This window comes from Chanodichthys erythropterus, chromosome 18 (assembly GCF_024489055.1).
Source record: "Chanodichthys erythropterus isolate Z2021 chromosome 18, ASM2448905v1, whole genome shotgun sequence".
In the NCBI taxonomy this organism is placed as follows: Eukaryota; Metazoa; Chordata; class Actinopteri; order Cypriniformes; family Xenocyprididae; genus Chanodichthys; species Chanodichthys erythropterus.
The window spans coordinates 39753852-39772408 of NC_090238.1; the positions used below are offsets into that span (position 1 = coordinate 39753852).

The window sequence follows — 18557 nt, forward strand, 5'->3', positions numbered from 1 at the left end:
GAAACCTCCATAACAAAAGCAGAAACAAACAGGGTATAAATAGACAGACACTAATGAGAGAACACAAAACAGCTGGGTGCAATAACATGGAATAATGAGTCCAGGGAAGTGCATTATGGGTGATGAAGTTCATAAGTGGGGTGAGACACAGTCCGGGTTGGAGTGCCCTCTAGTGGCAAACAAGGGCACTCCCAGTAATGATCATGACACTACCTCTGCTGCTGTAGCCAGGTCATCTATGTGCTTCCTCTTGTCTTTCCTAATGCTCCTTTTTGTCTGCTTGTTGGCTTCTGTGTATTCTACTTGTGCCTTTGCTTTCTCTGCTCGTGTGCGACTGTTACTGATGGCCATCTCTCAGTAGTGCTGTGTTGTACTTCTGGCATGCTGAGTGTGCCATCTCCCAGTTCTTCTTTAACTTCAGCTTTAGTCTAGCCACCAGCAAATGGTGGTCTGAAGCTACATCCGCCCCTCTCCTCACTCTTACGTCTTGCATGGACTGCCTAAACTTCTTGTTGATGCAGATGTGGTCGATCTGGTTTTCTGTTGTGTGGTTTGGGGAGACCCAGGTGGCTTTGTGGATGTTCTTGTGGGGGTAGACGCTGCCACCAATAACCAGGTTGTTCAAGGCACATAAGTCTGCTAATCTTTCTCCATTTCCATTCATCTGTCCCAGTCCATGGCACCCCATGATGTCTTCATACCCTGTGTTGTCTGCTCCTACCTTGGCATTTAGGTCCCCCATCAAAATGGTGATGTCACGCTCTGGGTATTTCTCCACTATGGACTGGGATCTGATTTGTTCTCTGCCATAGTTCTTCATTGCTACTGTAAAACTTGACCAGCCACTTACTTGCATATATTTCGGGAGAAAATGATGAATTCACCTGCTGTAAATCCGACTGACAGGACTCTGTGAACTGCAGCGCAAACAAAGATGACGGCGCCTATCTCGCATTATAGATCAAGATAAAGATAATTTATAAAGGCTTTTAAACGACAAAACACACTCACTTACACATATTTGAGGATCGGAATATCAGATAAATATGATTAATGTGAATATTTTAAATAAACAAGGAAAAACAAAATAATAGCAATCCATCTGTCATACAGTGTTATTGTTGCTGCGCTCAGCGCTAGTGACACGCAAGACGCGTTGCTATGGAAACATCAAAGGAAAACGAAAGAGATAAAACAAAAACAGGTCCTTATAAAAAAATGAAAATGTTATATAGCTTACATGGAATCCAAAGTGCACCCAAACACCAGACCTGTTGGTTATTTGGACGATCTTCTATTTCTGGTCTGTTAAACCTTTACAGTCTATGTGTTAAACACATTAGCCATTTTGCAAAGAGCCTTCAGCGCGTACTGAGTGAGCGAGCGCCTGCCTGAGTAGCCACATGTAACGTTAAATCAGACGCTCCAGACGCGTTCGGTTTGAACGCAGCATAACATAAATGTATAAGTTGGTGTTTTTTTCTTCTTCGGGGGTGTCAGGGGCGTTGCCTGTTACGTCGTTTGGGTTATTGGGCTACCTTGTTGAACGCATAACATTGTATTTCACAAACTTTTTTATTTTCCAAATGTAATTAATTAGTCCAACGAACCGTTCGGTACATAATGCGTACCGCGTACCGAACCGAAAGTTTTGTACCGAACGGTTCGATACGAATACCGTATCGTTACACCCCTAATATATATATATATATATATATATATATATGAAGAGTTTATTTGCAAAAACAGATAACTCAATTTTTATGAATTCTCACAAATCATGTTTTTTTTATTGTGCATTCCAAGTAATAACAATCAAACTGCAGTTGGGCTGTTTTGATTAAGTAATGATAACTCTAAAAAATACAGGTAAATTAAAAAATTTAAATTCATTGAAAGTATGTTTTATATATATATTAAAAGTTTGTTTTTTAGCAAAAGCAGATAACTCCACATTTCATGTTTCATAGTTAAACAAAACCCAAGTAATTGCATTTAAAACACTCTCAAACACACATGTGCACACACACACCCACACACCCACGCGCGCACACACACACATATATACACACACACACACACACACACACACACAAACAGATCGGCACACACATACACACACGCACGCACGCTCTCTCTCTCGCTCTCTCTCTCTCAAACACACACACACTCAACCACTCACGTGCGCGCACGCACACACACACAAGCAAAAGGACAACCAATTTTTCAGCATGTAAGTCGTGTATGGTGTACAAGGACTTACAGGAGTCGAAATCATAAATCCTCGCTTTGATAAAACTTCCCTCAGCTAGCACGTCTTTTTGAAGTGACTAGAAGCCTTGTCACCTGACCTGAATACTGTGCGCTGATTCGCTAAAACGGACTTATCGGTTTCTGTCTGTACACAAACAAGGGCGCTTGTCGGCTTCTGCTGTAAAACGTGAACTTGCGATGCCTGAAAGTGGGCAAAACCGGCTCTTCCAAATGTATGTATTTATTATACAAAATGGATTTAGGGTACAGAACGTGCTATATATGGAGAATAATGCACAGCACTTAGTTCATTTTTTGTTTAAAAATGGCGTTTATCGGTTTTTGCAAATGAACTCTTCATATATATGTAGTTATAGAATAGTAAGTGTTAGTATTAAAGGTGGGGTAAGCCATGTTTCAAAAAGACTGTTGGACATTGTTGATATTTGCAATCAACCCAAACAAACACACCCCACTCTTCATTGCTCCGCCTCCAAAACTCACCCTCCAATCCGAACTCCCTACTCGAACCCCGGCTTGATCGCTGCTGACAGGCGAGACGAGTGCGCTAACAATGACGCTAAACACTGCATTATGTAGTGGTTGTCCGTTCGCTGTGGTTTACCTGCACAACTTTCTGTTACACACGCAATGCGAGAGTGGATGTCTGTTTATCACAGCTGACATGCAACAAAATAATGTTTCACGAAAAATAAAGCGTGGATGATGAACGAATGACAAGGTAGCACAAAAAAATGAACATACAGTACACAAGAGTAAATACAAACAAGAGTTTGTTGTAGCGCCTCCGCGTCTTTTTTCAGGCCTTCTCGCTAGGAAGCTTTTCTAATATTAATGCGGGTCCTAAAGATCTTGCCCAGTCATAAACCTTCATTCCAGTGATATTCTTTTGAGCTCTTTTGTATTGTGTCTCATCTCTCTTTCTGCAGTCTTTCTTCAAATACCCCTCTTGCTCGTTCTGTCTCCTCGACCGTCATACACCCCTAATGCTGATTGATTACATGTTTGTTGTTGGTGTTTATGAAATATTGCTTACCCCATCTTTAATGGGTCAAGTGTTGCCGAAAAAGATATGTCTTCAGCTGTTTCTTGGAAATTAGTTAGTTGAGTCGAGTTAGACAGGTCAATCCACCAGCAGGGAACAGTCCAGAGTGATTTTGTGCCTCCTTTAAATAAGGTTTCTGTAAATCCAGTCAATCATGTGTGGGAAAATCGGGGAAAATCCATTCGATTGTAGTGCAGTGCTCTGGTCAACCGCTATAGAGTTATTGTTGCTATAGAGTTAGAACCGGTTTACAGGTTTCATAGAAAGAGAATGATGTGAGCGCGTGTGAGCGCGTGGAAAACGAGTTTTGAAGTCGTGTTTCCGTTTTCTATCCGTGACCCGAAAAAACTAAAATAGAGTCAAAATCTCGTTTTTCTGGGGGTTTTTTTATAAACGAAAAAACGGGAAACGACCGTTTTCTCGTTTCTGCGTATTTCATTTCAAATTGGAAAACAAACTATCAAAACGTACACGGACCCATCAGTGTTAATCAAACAACAAAATACAAAGGGTGCTTCTCAATATCCCTCCTCATCTCCTCGCTCCTCCGTCCTCCATCCTATGACCTGGAAAACGATCGAGCTCAGCCATCTTGAAGGACATCTCAATTCTCTAATTGCATCGCGAGGAGGCGAGGAACGAGGAGTGAGGAGGCTTCCTGAGGAGTCATGAGCGAGAACACACATAGGTGCATCCTTTGCGGAAGTCTTTCTCACCGAGTAACCTGACGCACGCATAAATTCTCCTCCCCCTTCTTATCTGTCACAAAAATTTAAATGTATGCTTTACTTTTACAGATTAAATAAACTTTATATCTCATATATTTCAACTAGGCATCTTGCTTTATTAATATTTATTATATTTTTTTAAATAACCAAACTTTAACAACATGTGGGTAGATCCCTCGAGCGCAGCTGATGACGCTTTGAAGTGGCGCTAAAGGGAGCAAGGATTTATCATTTCACTTGATTCAATTCCTCCGTCCTCTCGTCTTTTCCTTGCGTCCTTCCCTCGCATCCTGGAGGGGTGGAGCTAAGACGCGAGGAAAGGAAGCAAGGAAAGGAAACGAGGATGCACAAATAAGAATTGAGAAGCACCTAAAGAGAAAATCACTCACTGTCACAGACGACGTGTTCCACCATTCACCATCCACAGCGCACCCAATCACCAGAGCACCAATACCAGCGCACTCAATCCCCGGATTACTAATAACTGCCACCTGTTCGTCATCAGCACCATCATCAACCGCTCCATAAAGGACTTACCCTGCGTTCCATTCGGAAGGGCTCATCCCTATGCCCTAATGCCTTCAAAGGGTTTACCCTCCGGAGTGAGAGCTTTGAAGGGATGAAGGGTGTAGGGGTCAAAAAAACTCTTTTTTTGGAACGCACTTCTGCGTCATCTTAACGAGACAATCAAGGAGGAGTAGATTGTGCAAGCTGCACCCTTTATTTAACGTTAGTTTATTTATTTATTTTAGGTTTATGGCATGTAGGCTATATTGTATATATGAATTTTAAACATTTGAATGGACTGATAAAGGGAGCTGTAAAGTTTTTTTGTTGAAGTACAATGTCGTTTTGACCATAATGATTTTGTACCAAATCTAACTCGTATAAATATTACAGTAGTACATAAAAATATTATACATACCTTTATAGTTAAAATCAATCTCTGAGCCTCCTGTACCCATTCTGTGACGTCAGACTTCCTTGTGCAAAGGATCATGGGGGCCCGAAGTGTCCATCAGTTGTTCCCTTCGAAATCCTTCATTCCGAAGGGCTCTTTGAAGTGGCCAGTTTTGAGCACTTCGGTTTGGAACGACCCTTCAATATGGCGGCCATGATTATTTTCACTCCGAAGTGCCCTTCGGAGGGCGATATATCCCGTTTGGAACGCACCGTTACACACACTCCTCGTCTGGTCTCGTTTGCACTTCACTCACCTGAATGCTTACCTCAAGGCCTCCTTTTGAGCCACACACCTGTCTCCAACATCTCCAGTGTTCCTCGTGTGCTACTCCGTCTGTGTGTGAGTGTTCCCCGTCTCCAGTCTTCTGTGTCAGCATCATCCTTCTCTCCTACGGACATAAAAGGACAGTATTACAAGTGATGGGCAGATCGAGGCTTCATGAAACACTGAAGCAGCTGAATCAAATGTGCCGTAATGATTCGAGGCTTCGAAACAATCTGACACCTGTCTCCACGGTGACCCCTAGTGGTCAGAGCAGTGCAAATGCAACAAAACTCATGCCAAACATGCATTAAAAATACACTTTAACAAATGTATGGCAAAGGTTTTATTGAAAGTAAAACCAATTAAATGGAATTAACTAATCATCTAATAAGATTAAATATATAGTGTATAGTGTATAATATGTGTTCTTTTATCCATTTTCAAGGCTTGTTTCTGTCACAGACACGTCAGGTTCCAACCTCCACCAATCACAATGCACGCCATCTCCCGAGTACTGATCACCGCCACCTGCACCTCATTACCTCACTCATCATCACCAGTATAAAGCACACACACACAGCACTACTTGTCCGGTCTTGTTTGCATATACCCAATGTGACGCTTACCTCAAGGACTACTCTTCATATACTTACCTGTCTCCAGCGTGCGTGCGTGCGTGCGTGCGTGCGTAAAAAAATATGGACATAGCAATAACATTGGACAAACCAGATGCATTGTTTAAAGTGTTATAGCACATGTGCTAATTTTCAACACCTGTCCATAGGGACTTTTACAACAGAAAAAAAAAAAAAAAAACACTTTATTAAACAAAACACGGCACAGTTTACACATGAGAACAACTTTGGCCCGATTTAAGCCACTTTTTGAGCTCTCTGGTGAAGATGTTAATATTGTTCTGTAATTTGAATCCTGTGGGGAGAGAGTTCCATAGTGTCGCCCCTCTAAAAGAGAAGCTAGACTGTCCAAAAGATGTTCTAAACTTCGGGAGCACACAATCCCCACTAACTGAGGCTCTGGTGGGAGGTCTAAAAGAGCCCCGACGCCTCTCCATGAGGCCAGAGATCAGTGGTGACACACAGTTGTTCAAACATTTAAAAGTCAATTTCAAAATACTAAAATTTACAAAATTTTCAAAAGTAAAAACCTTATGCTTTTGTATGATATCACAATGATGCCATCTCATTGGTTTTTTGTCAAATATCTTAATTGCCTGTTTATATAGAGCAATAACTGGTTTCAAAGTGGACACTGATGTTTGTGACCATGCTGTTATACAGTATGACAAATGTGAAAAAACCATTGCATGCATAAACAATAAAGCCGCGTGATGTGACAACTCTCCTCTAATAAAACGAAAACAGTTCAGATTTGATTTGACTTTCCTACAAACATGATTTACTTGACTTTGAAACTTCAGGTGTTTATCCAAGATTATGCCCAAGTATTTCGTTGAATGGGTTCATGGTCTAGATGAACCTCAAAGATGCTGTCAATGGACCTCTGGTTGATAGAAAAACACATTGAGAGAGTTTTCTGTGTGTTTACAGTTAAATGGGACAGCTGGAGCCATCTTGAGATGTTATGTAAAGCCTGTGTTAACTGCTGCCCAGCCAGTGCAGATGTTTTTGCTGACACATGGATAACTGTGTCATCAGCATAAAGCTGGCAATTTACTCCCTGACAGCAATCTGGGAGATCATTTATATACAGTGAAAACAATAATGGTCCTAGAACTGACCCTTGAGGCACTCCCAAGTCATTAGGACTTAGGTTGGATTTAACAGTTCCTACTTTCACACATTGTTCTCTACCCTCCAAGTAGGACTTAAGCCATAACAGAGCTTCAGCTGAAAATTGATATTGCTGTAATTTCTGCAATAAGATAAAATGGTCCACTGTGTCAAAGGCCTTCTTCAGATCTAAAAACACAGCACCTACGACATTCCCTTTGTCCAGTGAACCTTTGATCTGTTCCAACAAGAAACAGTTGGCGGTTTCTGTACTGTGCTTTTGTCTGAACCCAAACTGCTGGGGGTGCAACAATTGGTTATTTTCAAGATGTTCTATTAATTGCTCCGCCACAATTTTTTCCAACACTTTGGAAACGACAGGGAGAATGGAAATAGGCCTGTAGTTGCAGGCTTGATCTTTGTCTGAGCCTGGCCATATGCTTGGAGTGGACCTAATGGGTCCTTTCCCAAAAAGCCCACGGTCCAACGAGTTCTTATTAGTCTTTGTGGACTATTGCAGCAAGTGGGTGGAACTCTTTGCTCTACGCTCTGCAAAAACTCACCTCATAACAAACATTCTGACGAGAGAAATGTTCACACGATGGGGAGCTCCGGCATACTTAGTTTCTGATCGCGGGCCTCAGTTTACTGCCCAACTACTCAATGATGTTTGTAAACGATGGGGTGTTACTACCAAATATTATGTAACACCTAACTTTTTGATGCTACATAAATAAACTGAGGGACCACACAGACTGCTACCTTTCTATCACCCATGTGTATTCAATGCATATTGCGAGCAGTACATCAGCATCAACAAGTCTTATTCCAGCACCACAGTCTAAGAAACGCCATCTGTTGGAAAGTCCATCAGTTCATAGGTACAGCAATAAGTAGTATCCAGCCACAGATCAGTCTTCAAAGGTGAATGTGTGAGACAAAAGTCCTTAAGTGAAGTGAAATAAATTCATATCAGCAAATTCATCAGTCGTTGACCACAGTCAATGAGATGGTTAGCAGATGGTTGTTAGATGAACGAAGACAATTAGTCCCTTTGGTCTAGGTCCTGTTTGAAATTGAGCTGATCCTTGCACACAAGAAACCCTATTTGAGAATAGGAACAAGTTGTTCCTCAAATCAGGGCACCAACAAAAGACAGCAAACAAAGGTGAGAAGACATCCAATGTGCTTAGCACACTACTTCCTGCACAATACTTCTTCTCTAGCCATTTTAGGCAATCAGCCAACTCAGACTCCAGATCGCCCCCTACTGATTGGGTTAGCTATAACATTAGGTAATCTACTGGGACTAATGTGACAGAACTGTTACAGCCTGACTTGTAAATTGGAGTGATTACAGCAATCTTCCAGCTCTGTGGGAAAGTATTTGTTTGTATTGACAAGTTTACAAGATAAGTAATGGGGTCGAGTAAACTGCTTAGATGTTTTTTAATTAGATCTACATTAAGATTATGTATGTCTCTTGATGTAGAATTTTTCAAATTGATAATAATTTTCCTTACTTTGTCATGCGAAACTTCTCTGAATTTTAAAAGATCTGTACTGCTGAGCTGAACTTTGTTTTCAAAAGGTAATTTGCCCTTGAAAGGTTTAGCTAGATCGTACACTGATTCAACAAAGAATTTGTTGAACTCGTTAGCAATTAACTGGTTGTCATTAACATAATTATCATCAATTTTAAGGCAATCTATCATTTGATGGTTTATCCTATTAGAACTTGTCAATTTGTTTATATGTTGCCATAGTTTGGAGCTGCTTCCATTTGCTTCTTCTATCATTTTTATAAAATATTTTGTTTTTGCTTTGCGCAGCTCACTTGTGACTTTGTTCCTAAGACCAGTGAAAATTAGATGGTCAGTATTATTCCTAGATTTTAAAAACTTTTTGAGTGCAAGGTCACGTTTTTTAGCCATTAGCCAAATGTCTTTGTTGAACCATGGAAGAGAATACTTTCTTGGTTTTCTTATCCAGGTTTTTGTATACTTATTTATTACATCATTTAATTTAGTGACAAATTTGGATGCACTTAAATTTAAATCAGTCTCAGCAGTAATACTATTCCAATTAATTTGGTTTAATTCATTTTCAAAGGAGTTTATTTTTGCTTTAGGAATTCCTATTGTTTTCATTTTGTTCTCTACTTTATTATGATTAATGAAACGCTTTTTAGTTAACTTCCTGACAAATAATGTCATGTTATGATCGGAAAGCCCTGTGATCAGGTTATAAGTTTTAGTTATTCTTTCTGGTCTATTTACAAAAATCAAATCAATCAATGTTTCGCTATGTCTGGTAATTCTAGTAGGTTTATTAATTATTTGCTTATATTTGAACTTATCCATCAAAGATTTCAACTTTGTTCTGCTATTATTTTTCTCCTGCCAGTTTATATTGAAATCACCCATAATTATACATTCAGTGCAGTTGTCAATATTCAATAGGAGACTCTTCAAATCATCATCGAAATTTGCTCCATGTGAAGGTGGATTGTAAATGACGATTAATTTGAATTTCATTGTTGGAGACAAAATTACATTTAGCCCCAAACATTCCAGTTTCACATCAATGTTAACTTCCTCACACTTAAATGTTTCTTTAATGTATAATAGCACACCCCCACCCCTTCCTTGGACCCTATCTCTCCTGTAACACTTAAAACCAGGTATGTTGATTAATTCTGTAGGAGTGGATGGATTTAACCAACTTTCAGTTACACACAAGTAATCCAGGTTAGAGTCAGTTAACAGTCTATTAATTTGATCTATTTTTGGTAAAATACTCCTTATATTAATGTGTCCTCCCAAAATCCCCTTTGGTTTTGTTTGGGGATTCCAAATAATCTGGGCATGATTTACAGTTTGGAAGATCTTCAGCTCTTTCTGCTTAAGCGCTGCCCGATTTGGATTTTTGGACCTTATGAGTTGCCGTCGTTGTTTCCATTCAGCATCTACTGTAGTGCATGCGCCGTGCTGATCGAAACTCACCGCACTGTCTAAATCCTGGCCACAGACACCAGCGCTCCGAGACCCCGCCGCCAGATCCGGATGGCACTCTCCATCGCTCCGGCCCCCACCGCGACCAAGGCCCCGCGTCCGCCGCAGCTCCAGCAAGGCAACGCCAGCAACTGCCCGGCCCATCCCGCCGACGGACGCACCCAGACGTCCAGATGCCCCAACGGACCCAGCAACAGGAAAGAGCACGTCAACTGCAGCCTCCACTTGTGAGACATAATGACCCATCTCACCCACGTTTTTTTTAGTCAGAGAGAGTTCATTTGTTGTCACACTAACTTCCGGAAGTAAATCATTAGCTTGGTACTGCTGAGGCCCGGGATTTAGATGTACATCTCCCGATAGAAGTAGTAACAACATTAGAGTTTTAGTTACTCTTGGAGGAGCATGCTTCTGCTTGCTCATACAGTTGCGTTGGTTCAGTCTTTTGGATGCCTGTGCTTCATTGGCAGAAAAGGTGTGAGAGAAGATGGTAGCATAGCCAAAACCAAAAAAATATAGTTTGGCTTTCTCACCCCGATTGCCAAATGGATCTTGATCAGCAGCAGCACGGTTAGTATTTTCGCCCGCTTTTGTTGGTACATCACATATGAACAGTACAGACATAAGCGCCAGAACGCAACAGGTAACCATGACTGCAATATGGTAGTTATCATGCTCATGTTTGCAGTTTCTCTTTTGTTTGAGAAAGCATTTGTAGAAATCATACAAAGCGTTGTGCCAAAACTTTAAAATACCAGTTGTATAAGCGGCAATATGTCCTGATTGTCGTGATTTGCGCTCGTGAGTGGAGCCTCCCAAACCACTCACAGCAGCCGCCGCCATATTTTCAGCTCCCAATCAATGTGTGTGTGTGTGTGTGTGTGTGTGTGTGTGTGTTTACACCAACTCCATGGTTCTCCAGCGATCTCCAGTCTTCAGCATTACTCCAACTACAAAAGAAAGGACAGTAATTATCTCATTCATATCTACTCCACGAATTCCAAGTATCTGTTCACTCACCTGTTTCATCCATTTGCTCTGCTGTGGTTCAATAAACTCTACATTACCTATTACGTCTGTGTCCGTCTCCAGTGTACTGTAACAGTTTCTCTGTTCCATGGCTCAAGCTAAACAGGCAAATAAGAGATTAATAACTACCATCATTAATTTTAACTATTCTAATGTATAATTAAAACATCTACAAATGTATAAAACTGATCAGAGATCAGGTAAAACCATAGGGTAAAGCCCTAGACACTTGTTCAATAGTTCTCAGTGAATCTGCATGATTCATGGGCTCACTTTATCATCGCCCTCTATCGGTGAACCATTGAAATTTCGAACTGTTTCGAAACAGTGATGACGTAATGAAGCCTCGTTTACTAAAATCACGTGACTTTGGCAGTTTGATACATGCTCCGAATCACTGATTCGAAACAAAAAGATTCATGAAGCTTCGGAGCTTCATGAAGCAGTGTTTCGAAATCGGCCATCACTAAGCATTACCTCTCTGTTTCCCACACTTTTGTATTCATCAGTATTACTCACCTGCATTACCATTTGACTCTGTTGAACATCAATGAATACCACTGTGTGTTTTACTTCTGCCTCCGTGTCCCTGTACTGTAACACTCACAGCTCTTCATCTGAATATAGTTAGTTTTAATAAGCATTAATCTATTAATTTATACTGTGAAAACAATGTGTTATTTTACATTTGGTTACTTTACTTGGATTTCTTTTATAGGCTAGGCCTATATTAATTACCTTAACACATGAACAAATGAAACCACTTTATTTAATTTGTATCTTTGTTTTATTGAATTTGTGAGTTTGTTTTACTTTACTTTGTTTCTTAGTTCATGTTCTTACTTTATCTTATATAAAACACCAAAAATGTCAGACACTGCAGTTAATTCAGCTCTTATATATCTATATATAAACCAAAAGTACTGATAAGAATACCGTTAAAGTACTGGATCTATAAGCAGTATCGGTAAGAGTAGTAATACTGTTAAAACCTTAACAATACCCATCCCTAGCTGTTTAATCCCTGCTGGTTTCTTTTTTGTGCTGGAAAATGGTTCATTACTCAAAGCTTTTAACACAGTAGGCATTAGCGACATCTGGTGGTCAGACTTGTATTCTGCACCGTATCTAAATCATGGCGGAGCACATATGGTTTGAAAAAGCACGTGACCAAACAAAGCGTCGGAAATCTGTGACATGGAATCACTCTTGTCTTGGATCAATACAGTTCTATCTGATCTGATCTAATCTCATCTAAATTAATTTGTGACAATGAGACAACAACCGTGTCATGCATAGCCTGATCAACGGATTCACATATTGATTAATAATATAAAATACACTGATGTGATCATAATTGACATGTTCTGTTCAGGGTCTCTGAGACCCCAGCAATAAAACGGGATCAAATGCATTTTCCTTTTATGCATCAGTTGAAGCACCAATTTCTTCTAACCAGCTGTCCCGACTTTCCGATACTGCATGACGTTTGAAGCTTCAGACGTCATCAATCACGTGGTATTGTCATTTCGATACAAGCATCGGTACAGTGTATGATACAATAGTGCTTTGAAAACTGCATCGAAGCATCTGAGCCCCAGTATCAACAGTCCCATCACTATTTGAGAGAGAAATTGGTTTTAATGTTTGTTTTTTTCACTTGTTATGCTATAGTTTCATTAAGTTTCTTGAGTCTCTTATTGAAGGAAAAATAATTTATAAAAACTCAAAGTGTAAAAACCAAAAGAAAAATCTTTTTTATAGTATAGCATAGAATGTCTTTTAGGAATACATACCTTCAATCCTCTGATTGCTTTAAAATTGTGCTGCATGTAACAATACTTCTAATGGTATAGAAATGTAAGAATTACAGTACATGTTAGAATTCCTTTGTGTACTGTTCTTAAAAACATTCTATTGATAATATATTATGATTAATAAGATTGAGAATTAAAGTGCAACATATCAATGTATATGCAGTTTCTGTATGTGTTCATTAATGTTGACTTTTTATCCTTTGTTGCAGCTGTTAACAGCTGGCCTATGCCAGTGTTTCACCATTTGCTGCTTTCACACAGAATTTGGAAAACATGGTTTAAAAAAAAATGTTGAACATTTATCTGTCACGGTCACTAGTCTATTCACACTACATTTCCCATCATCCTTCTTTCTGATCACCTGCAATCCTTCAGCAATCACCCAGTCACTCACCACTAATCACCTGCACCTGTCACTCATCATCCCATCAGCCATGAACTATTGAAGCACACACCTCAGTCACACTCATTGTCTGTTTTCCCTAAAGGATACCAGATGTAACCCTATGTGCTGCTTACCTGGTTGGCTAGCCTTCTAAGAAGTAATCTTCTCCATTCTTCCATGGTCTTCACTCCATGTCCTTCGCCTCCAACGTCTTCCTCCTGTGTCTCTGTGCAAGTCCCCTGTCTTCATAGATTCACTCTGGTCAACTTCAGCTGAGGTGTGTGCTCATCCAGTCCCCTTCATTCAGTAACTCATCTGCTACACTCAAGCAAGGAGTGAGAACTAAAAAACCACCCTTTCATCTTCATTCATCTCTCTGCTTTATTTGGATACCTGTCTGTTTACATTCTCACCGTGTTCAATAAACTGTTTAAAGTTCTCCCATTGTGCTCTGAGTCTACATATCATTACAGTATCATGCTAACTTCTTTTTTCTAATATAGGTCTGAGATCTAATGGGGTCTGTGTTGTTGAGAAGTTCTGTCAAGTAACAAGGTCTGTTGTTTGTGACACTTGATATCTCATCCAATTTACAATGTCTTTACAATGTGTCATGTACCGTTTAAACCCATGTTTTCCAAATGCCCAATATGTCTTTTAAAGTGCTTTAAAAATCATTTTGCTTATTTAAAATGATAGCTTTGTTCCAGTGAGATCATGACAACCTTAACTGAGAAAGTGCTGCATATTATTTTATGGTGTTGCAAGAGTTATTTAGAGATATGAAAGGCCTCTGACTCACTTGAACACCGATATCGGATATACGGGGTGCCCCAGACTTGGTGACGGGTGAATTTAGATGCACTTTTCTATGTGCTCTCTAAAGCACTTTGGGGACCGTGATCATGGGTGCACTGATGACTGCTTGCTAATATCCGTTTATCTCTTGCAACCCATATATAGATTTATCCTTTGTAATTTGCTGTTTAAGTGCTTGTCTGTTATAGCATTGTTTCTCAACTCCAGTCCTCTGTAATGACATCCCACAATGCACTTAAATGAAACAGAAGCACTGATGCGAGTTCCTCGGCCTGTCTTATGAAGCATTTCTTGTGTGGAGACAAGGGACCTTGAGTATCTTTCTCTTTTGTGCCTTTCCCCTCTCTTAATGTTCTAACTTTGTTCTCTTGCATCTCAGCAAAAGCAGAGATGTATCTAGCAATGTGCAAATTAAAAAAGCTTTAGAGATGGTTGATCACTGGTGTGTTAAGTCAACATTAACAAGCAGTTAAAGTGTTTTTTTTTTCTTTCTTTCCCCAGGCTAGTATGTTGCATGGTTTACAAATGCTCTCCATTTTCTTTTGTCTGTGTCAGTCATGCCATGCTCTCCCTCACTCTACAAGTGATCACAATCCATGGAGTTCTAATCACACCTGTCACTCAAAGCCGTATCAGCAGCACTACAAAGCAAACTCACACAGAGAAATTGGTGTCTGGCCTAGTCGAATGCTTGCCTGAGGATTCCTATCATTATCTGACCATGGTCTTCAAACTCATCTTCAAAGTCTTAGTCATTGACTCCTGTCCTGTTATCTCCTCGTCAGCTTCTCAGTGTATGGTTCTCTTTGTCCAGCCTGCAAAAGAAAAGTCTCCTTTACAATCTATTACAGTATTCTAAATTTATCTGTCAAGGTTTCTACACACCAGCTGTTTTGTCTGTTCATACCATTTCCACAAACTTATTTTTATTTATTTTTTTAAATGCATGTGTCATTGAGTCCGTGCCATCGTGACAGTCTGAGCCCCTTCTCCCTGCAAGAAACGATTGTCTTTTTTTTATAGTGTTGGCACTGATGATGTCTCAGTCTGTTGTGTGATGCCCTCCTTGTTTGAAAATCTGCGGGTCTACCAGCAGAAGTTCACTGATAAATGCTGCAGGTAAGGCACTACATTTAAAATTTTGAAGAGAAATTATATTTCAGCACATTGCTATTTGAGTTAGGGTTAGGGTTAGGGTTAGGGTTAGGGTTAGGTATAGAGGTAAAAGCGAGTTTCACCCTCATTAATTCCACCCTCATTTGCATATGCGATCTGATTGGCCAAAGCTTACCTGGCCGTATCTTTTGAAGCGGAGGTCCGAGGTGCACATAAGTGGTATCGTTGGATTCAGAAAGCTGTCTTCTTTCAGGTAGCGTGGATGTCTGGAAGACAGGTATAGAGGTAAAAGCGAGTGTCACCCTCATTGGTTCCACCTTCATTAGCATATGCGATCTGATTGGCCAAAGCTTACCTGGCCGTATCTTTTGAAGCGGAGGTCCGAGGTGCACATAAGTGGTATCGTTGGATTCAGAAAGCTGTCTTCTTTCAGGTAGCGTGGATGTCTGGAAGACAGGATGTTGCTAGGGTAAATTTTAGGTGGGGTTATATCCTGAGTAGGCCTGTGAGACGGTTAGGTTTAGGGTCAGTTTTAGGTGGGGTTATATCCTGAGTAGGCCTGTGAGACGGTTAGGTTTAGGGTCAGTTTTAGGTGGGGATATATATCCTGAGTAGGCCTGTGAGACGGTTAGGTTTAGGGTCAGTTTTAGGTGGGGATATATCCTGAGTAGGCCTGTGAGACGGTTAGGTTTAGGGTCAGTTTTAGGTGGGGATATATCCTGAGTAGGCCAGTGAGACGGACGGGTTGTTTGATTGACCGCCGCAATCTGTTTGTTTGTCTAAAAGGAGCTTAAAACGTTCGGTTCTTAGTCACTGCCCAGACTGGCTTTGTTCTGTTGAGCAGTTAAATACTGTATGAAATTGGATGCTAATAAAAGACTATAAATGGAATCCATCTTGAAAATTCCACTCTAAGTGGCCAAAAGGTCAAAGGTCAAGACTGGCGGATGCAAAGAATCAAAAAGGTAGGAAAAAGGTAATACAAGTCTTTATAAAAACAACAGTTTTCCATCCAGTTTGTGTGCGTTTGTGAAAGAGAGAGAGAGAGAGAGAGAGAGCACGCATCATTGGAAGTTAGAATTGAAAGATGTCTTTGAATGAAGTCAGTCGCTCAGGAGCTCCCCTGGAGTGTTATTTTCTGCTAAAATATTGGAATTCTTAGCAGTTTCTTACACATGGCTATTCACAGTTTTATCCAGGAGAGGGCGACGAGAAGCCAAGGGTAATAGAGGAGGTTTGGGTTAGGGGCTAGTCTGGGGTTAACTGCCAGTAGGTTTGGGTTAGGGGCTAGTCTGGGGTTAACTGCCAGTAGGTATAGAGGTAAAAGCGAGTTTCACCCTCATTAATTCCACCCTCATTTGCATATGCGATCTGATTGGCCAAAGCTTACCTGGCCGTATCTTTTGAAGCGGAGGTCCGAGGTGCACATAAGTGGTATCGTTGGATTCAGAAAGCTGTCTTCTTTCAGGTAGCGTGGATGTCTGGAAGACAGGTATCGAGGTAAAAGCGAGTGTCACCCTCATTGGTTCCACCTTCATTAGCATATGCGATCTGATTGGCCAAAGCTTACCTGGCCGTATCTTTTGAAGCGGAGGTCCGAGGTGCACATAAGTGGTATCGTTGGATTCAGAAAGCTGTCTTCTTTCAGGTAGCGTGGATGTCTGGAAGACAGGATGTTGCTAGGGTAAATTTTAGGTGGGGTTATATCCTGAGTAGGCCTGTGAGACGGTTAGGTTTAGGGTCAGTTTTAGGTGGGGTTATATCCTGAGTAGGCCTGTGAGACGGTTAGGTTTAGGGTCAGTTTTAGGTGGGGATATATATCCTGAGTAGGCCTGTGAGACGGTTAGGTTTAGGGTCAGTTTTAGGTGGGGATATATCCTGAGTAGGCCTGTGAGACGGTTAGGTTTAGGGTCAGTTTTAGGTGGGGATATATCCTGAGTAGGCCAGTGAGACGGACGGGTTGTTTGATTGACCGCCGCAATCTGTTTGTTTGTCTAAAAGGAGCTTAAAACGTTCGGTTCTTAGTCACTGCCCAGACTGGCTTTGTTCTGTTGAGCAGTTAAATACTGTATGAAATTGGATGCTAATAAAAGACTATAAATGGAATCCATCTTGAAAATTCCACTCTAAGTGGCCAAAAGGTCAAAGGTCAAGACTGGCGGATGCAAAGAATCAAAAAGGTAGGAAAAAGGTAATACAAGTCTTTATAAAAACAACAGTTTTCCATCCAGTTTGTGTGCGTTTGTGAAAGAGAGAGAGAGAGAGAGAGAGAGCACGCATCATTGGAAGTTAGAATTGAAAGATGTCTTTGAATGAAGTCAGTCGCTCAGGAGCTCCCCCTGGAGTGTTATTTTCTGCTAAAATATTGGAATTCTTAGCAGTTTCTTACACATGGCTATTCACAGTTTTATCCAGGAGAGGGCGACGAGAAGCCAAGGGTAATAGAGGAGGTTTGGGTTAGGGGCTAGTCTGGGGTTAACTGCCAGTAGGTTTGGGTTAGGGGCTAGTCTGGGGCTAATTGCGAGTAGGTATAGAGGTAAAAGCGAGTTTCACCCTCATTAATTCCACCCTCATTTGCATATGCGATCTGATTGGCCAAAGCTTACCTGGCCGTATCTTTTGAAGCGGAGGTCCGAGGTGCACATAAGTGGTATCGTTGGATTCAGAAAGCTGTCTTCTTTCAGGTAGCGTGGATGTCTGGAAGACAGGTATAGAGGTAAAAGCGAGTGTCACCCTCATTGGTTCCACCTTCATTAGCATATGCGATCTGATTGGCCAAAGCTTACCTGGCCGTATCTTTTGAAGCGGAGGTCCGAGGTGCACATAAGTGGTATCGTTGGATTCAGAAAGCTGTCTTCTTTCAGGTAGCGTGGATGTCTGGAAGACAGGATGTTGCTAGGGTAAATTTTAGGTGGGGTTATATCCTGAGTAGGCCTGTGAGACGGTTAGGTTTAGGGTCAGTTTTAGGTGGGGTTATATCCTGAGTAGGCCTGTGAGACGGTTAGGTTTAGGGTCAGTTTTAGGTGGGGATATATATCCTGAGTAGGCCTGTGAGACGGTTAGGTTTAGGGTCAGTTTTAGGTGGGGATATATCCTGAGTAGGCCTGTGAGACGGTTAGGTTTAGGGTCAGTTTTAGGTGGGGATATATCCTGAGTAGGCCAGTGAGACGGACGGGTTGTTTGATTGACCGCCGCAATCTGTTTGTTTGTCTAAAAGGAGCTTAAAACGTTCGGTTCTTAGTCACTGCCCAGACTGGCTTTGTTCTGTTGAGCAGTTAAATACTGTATGAAATTGGATGCTAATAAAAGACTATAAATGGAATCCATCTTGAAAATTCCACTCTAAGTGGC

General features: G+C 40.9%; 1 protein-coding gene across 1 annotated transcript in view; it reads left to right on the top strand.

The window, feature by feature from the left end:
* LOC137006777 (leukocyte elastase inhibitor-like) overlaps positions 1 to 13365 on the top strand; it is a 40859-nt gene extending 27494 nt beyond the window's left edge. The window contains exon 8 of the transcript XR_010892537.1: positions 13096 to 13365. The gene's annotated coding sequence lies outside the window, so the exon portion shown is untranslated. The remainder of the gene's footprint in view (positions 1 to 13095) is intronic.
* Positions 13366 to 18557: the final 5192 nt, after the last annotated feature.